Below are 5,646 nucleotides of genomic sequence, written 5' to 3'. Positions count from 1 at the left end.
ACTATGGTCGATCGACCACTCCACGTCGACGCAAAATAAAAGATCGAGGATTCCAAAGCCCATTGTGATTAGGTTTAGGAATAAAGGTTACGCAGGATTATTTCTATATAATGTATCCTTAGTTTTTGAGAATAAGCATTCGGTTTTATCATCAAGTTCTACTGAGATACATTAGTTTAGATTATTTCCGTTAATAAAATCTCTAGTTTCGCATTCGGTTTTTGATCTTCTCCTTTCAATTCCTTTACACGGTATTCTCTATTCCTTTATTCACGCCATCGCTTTCCTTCGTAGTATAGAATTGCTAGGCTAGATCCCCAAAGCCGATTATCGTTTTATGTTAATTGTTCATTTTATTAATTCAAGTATGAATTCGTTAGCTTTAATTGTTGATTTTGTTGCTTTCATTATTTCTAGTATGAGTAGCTAAGTACCCTTTGCTAAGATGTAGGGGATCTATGGCGTAGATGGCATTAGAATAGGTGACCTCGCATTAGGGCTTGGTCGATCGACTGGCTTAACTAGTCGGTCGACTGAGCCGGTTGGTCGATCGACTGGGGTAGCTGGTCGATCGACTGACTTCGCGTCTGGTTTTGCTTTGTTTGTTTCGTTAAGTGCTTTATCTTTCAATGAGACCGAGAGGAGACTTGATAGATGCTTAACTTTGACCATCCCGTAGATCGAGAGATAGGAATGGACAATAATTAACGAATTAAAACGACTAAATTGCTAGTGATTTAGTTTGCATTAGGAATCATTAATCAAGAACGAGAGTTAGTATTAATGAGACTTAGGGATTAGTAGCATGGACCGAGAGGACTTGTTTTCCCCATCCTTCGCGACCGTATTTCGAGACTTACCTAGGATTATGTGCCATCGCAGCTATAGTGAACCGACCGTCTTAGCATTTCTTTTATCATTGTTTACCGTCCTTATTTACTTTTATTTATTTATTTAATTTATGTTATTAGATTTAGTTATAATTCTCATCAAGAACCCCCCTCACTGTTACCGCTTAGACTAAAATTAGAAACAACTATTATCTCCCTACCTCCCTGAGGATCGACCCTCACTACCGCTTGCTAGTAGTAGTTTGGTTTTATAAATATTATTTTTGGTACTCACTTCGACAGGTATCAGCGGGTTCCACAGAAGGCGAATCAAAGGCGTGAAGCCACTCCCGCAAGTGACTCCACTCAGCCAGGGACGCCCCCTGAAGATCACAGACAAATACAAACCAATCAACAATATGAAATCAACCGTCAAGATCAACCAACAATATAACCAACCTTTAATCACAACAACAATCACCACACATTATGTAACTAATACTAAGTAGGGAAAACCTTACCTGGAATGCAAACATTGACAGACGATCAAGCAGCTAATTCAGAATCTCTCCTCAACGAACCCTCCTCCTATACATACATACATACCATCACTACCATATTCACATAAACCACCAAAACCGCCAAATCACCCAATTAGGGTTTAACCAATATTAACAAAACAATATAAAACTTATATGTAAAGCTTACTCTCGACGCAAGGATCACAAAGGTATAAAGAACAACGAAATCCGACACTTCTAGCTCCGGGATTTGCTAATAATGTGGCGAGGATGATTCAACGTAACTCCTAATCTTCTCTTGAAGGTTTTTAGGTTGTAAAAGTGTTTTGAGAAAAGTGACGAAAGCCTTATATATCATTCCCGCATTATTAATAAAACCCGTCAAATATCACCCGTAAAACCACTTACTCGATCGAGTATCACTTACTCGATCGAGTGACCCTTACTTGATCGAGTGCCAAGCTTACTCGATCGAGTACCCTACGGGCAGTCTACTGTTTTGCGTAAAAACATATTTACTCAACAGAGTAAGCCCCACTCGATAGAGTACCTCAAGACACATAAAACCGTAGTATTACAGTCTTCCCTCCTTAAAAAGAACTTCGTCCCCGAAGTTCAAACCACAAAAAAAAAAACAACCACACTAACACCTCCCCGACACAACAACATAAACAAAACTCAACATCAAACTCCCAATACACCTCTCAAAACAAAACTCAACCCGACTCAAGGCAACTACTCATTGTACCAAAACCAACATAAAACTCGCAAAAACTCTATGCGACCATCTCCTACTCCCCTAAAAGAAACAAGGTTACGTCCCCGTAACCATATATACCTGATCAAAAAGATACGGGTACCGCTCCCTCATAGCCTCTTCCGCCTCCCATGTAGCCTCCTCAACCTCATGGTTAGACCACATAACCTTAAGCAACACTGTCTTACCATGTCTAGTTTTCCTAACCTTTCGATCAAGAATCTGTTTTGGTACCTCAAGATAAAACAAAGACTCATCCAGCTCGATATTCTCAACCTCTAACACATGTAATGGATCACTAACATACTTCTGTAGCTGAGACACATGATATATATTACGCACTCTATCCAAAGCAGCTGGTAAAGCTAACCGATAAGCAACCTCACCGACACAATCCAAGATCTCATATGGTCCTATAAACTTCTGGCTCAGCTTACCTTTCTTACCAAATCTCATAACCCCACGCATAGGAGACACTTTCAGATGAACCTTGTCCCCAACCTGAAACTCTATGTCACGGCGATGTAGGTCTACATAACTCTTTTGTCGGTCCTGGGCCGCTCTCATCCTCTGTCTCAGCACTATCGTCCCAACAAATCAGACTCCTACATCTCCTCCCATATAAAGCCTCAAATGGTGTCATGCCAATACTGGTGTCATAACTGTTGTAAGAAAACTCAATCAAATTCAACTTCTGCTCCCAGCTACAACCAAAATCCATAACACAAGCTCACAACATGTACTCTAAAGTCTTAATGGTCCTCTCCGTCTGGCCATCTGTCGCAGGATAAAATGATGTACTCATCTTTAAGGTAGTTCCCATAGACTCCTGCAACTCTTTCCAAAACCGTGAGATGAACCTTGAATCTCTACCAGACCCTATGTCCTTAGGCACCCCATGCAATCGAACCACGTGTTTCCGATAAGCGATAACTAACTGTATCTTAGTCCAATTATATTTCATCGGCACAAAATGAGCTAACTTGGTCAGAAGATCCACTATAACCCATATCATGTTATTACCCTGTTGACTCTTCGGTAAACCCACGATAAAACCCATATAAATGGACTCCCACTTCCACTTAGGTACCTCAAGAGACTGAATCTTACCTTGTGGTCGTTGCTGCTCCCCTTTCACTCTCTGACATGTCAAACAACGAGCCATGAACTCAGTTGTTTCCTTCTTCATCCCTGGCCACCAGAAGGTATTCTTCAAATCTTTATATAGCTTGTGACCGCCTGGATGTACCGAGTATGGTGTGCAATGAGCCTCTGTAATGATTATCTTTTTCAACTCCTTATCACTAGGAACACACCACCTCCCATCAAATCTCACACTACCATCTGTATGAATAGAGAATCTAGACACTGTCCCTTTCTCTACTCCAGCTCTCCACTCCTCAGTCTTGGGATCCAAAGCCCGTTTCCTGTGAATATCATCATAAAGGTCTGGCTCCACTGTCAAATCCCCTATAGCATCCCCTTTACGGATCATATGTATCCCAAACTTCCCCACCTCATCTCTCAATCTCATCAAAGACACAGCCGTGCAAAGAGAATGCACACTCTTCCTGCTCAAAGCATCTGCAACCACATTAGCTTTCCCTTCATGGTATATAATATCCATGTCATAGTCCCCAATCAACTCCATCCACCTCCTCTGTCTCATGTTCAACTCATTTTGAGTGAAGTTGTACTTGAGACTTTTGTGATCTGAAAACACCTTAAAGGTCGCCCCATATAGATAATGCCTCCAAATCTTAAGAGCAAACACAATTTCACCCAACTCTAGATCATGCGTTGGATAATTCTCCTCATAAGGCTTCAATTGCCTAGAAGCATAGGCAATCACTTTCCCATTCTGCATCAACACACAACCCAACCATTTCTTTGAAGAATCTGTATACACCTCAAAGTTCTCACTCCCTTCAGGCAATGCTGATATTGGAGTTGTGGTCAAACACTCCTTTAATGTCTGGAATGCCGTCTCACAACCTTCATCCCAACAAAACCCGTTCTCTTTCCTCATCAAAGTTGTCATAGGTCTAGCTATCTTGGAGAAATCTTTCACGAACCGTTGATAATGCCCTGCTAAACCCAAGAAACACCTGATCTCTGCCACATTCTTTGGTGCTTCCCACTTAGTAACTGCTTCAATCTTTGCAGGATCCACAGCTACCCCTTTCTTTGAAATCACATGCCCAGAATGGCAACCTCCTCTAACCAGAACTCACACTTGGACAACTTTGCATACAACTGGTTCTCTCGCAAGGTTTGCAACACTATCCTCAAATGCTCCTCCTTAGTCTTAGAAAAGACTAAAATATCATCTATAAAGACCACCACAAACCGGTCCAAGAACTGACTGAAGATCTGGTTCATCAAATCCATAAACACTACAGGTGCGTTAGACAACCCAAATGGCATCACAACATACTCATAATGACCATACCTCGACGTGAAAGCTGTCTTCGGTATGTCCTCTTCCCTAATCTTCACCTTATGGTAACCCGACCTCAAATCAATCTTGGAAAAGACTGCTGCACCGTTCAACTGATCAAATAAATCATCTATTCTCGGCAAAGGATACTTGTTCTTTACTGTCACTCTGTTCAGCTCTCTATAATGGATGCACAACCTCAAGCTTCCATCTTTCTTATTCATAAACAGGATTGGTGCTCCCCACGGTGATACACTAGGTCTAATGTACCCCTTCTCAATCAGACCATCTAGCTGTTTCTTCAGCTCCTCCAATTCCTTAGGACCCATACGGTACGGTGCCTTAGCGATTGGCCCCGTCCCCGGTTTTAACTCAACACTGAAATATATCTCCCTCTTCGGTGGCAACCCCGGTATCTCCTCTGGAAAGACATCAGAAAACTCTCCCACCATTGGTATCTGCTCAACTGCCGGACTCTCCATACGGTGATCCCTCACATGACACAAGATCAACGGACACCCCTTCCTCAGGTAAGACTTCAAGATCACTGCTGCAATCAACTTAACTTTGGGTTTGACAAAAAACCCACGATAAGACACACTAATCCCCTTAGGACCTCTCAGAGAAACCTTCTTTTGATGACAATCTATCTTAGCCTTGTACTTTCCCAACCAATCCATCCCAACTATCATCTCAAAACCATCTAAAGGGAACTCTAACAAGTCTATAGGTAAATCAACTTGTCCAACTAACATAGAAACACCCTTATACAACCGCCCACAAGATACAGACTATCCCGACGGTATAAAAACTTCTTCTTTTACAGACTCATACTCACTCAAACCCAAAAAATTAACATGACTCGACGATACAAACGACTATGATTCCCCCGAATCAAACAAAACAAAGGTAAAAACTCCATTAATAAGAAATGTACCGGTGATAACGTGAGCATCATCCTCAGCTGCCTTCTTCTCCCTGGACAGTACTAGCTGAGGTAGATGGCTTAATAGCCGACCCGTGGTTGTTATTGTTGTTGTTCGCCGCCGGTCTCTGGTATGCATTACCGCCATTGCGGTTAGTCCTACCGTTGTTGTT

The sequence above is a fragment of the Silene latifolia genome, chromosome 11 (genome assembly GCF_048544455.1).
Source record: "Silene latifolia isolate original U9 population chromosome 11, ASM4854445v1, whole genome shotgun sequence".
NCBI classification, from domain to species: Eukaryota; Viridiplantae; Streptophyta; class Magnoliopsida; order Caryophyllales; family Caryophyllaceae; genus Silene; species Silene latifolia.
The sequence above is the reverse complement of the archived record's forward strand: the minus strand, read 5'-3'. Positions refer to the sequence as shown.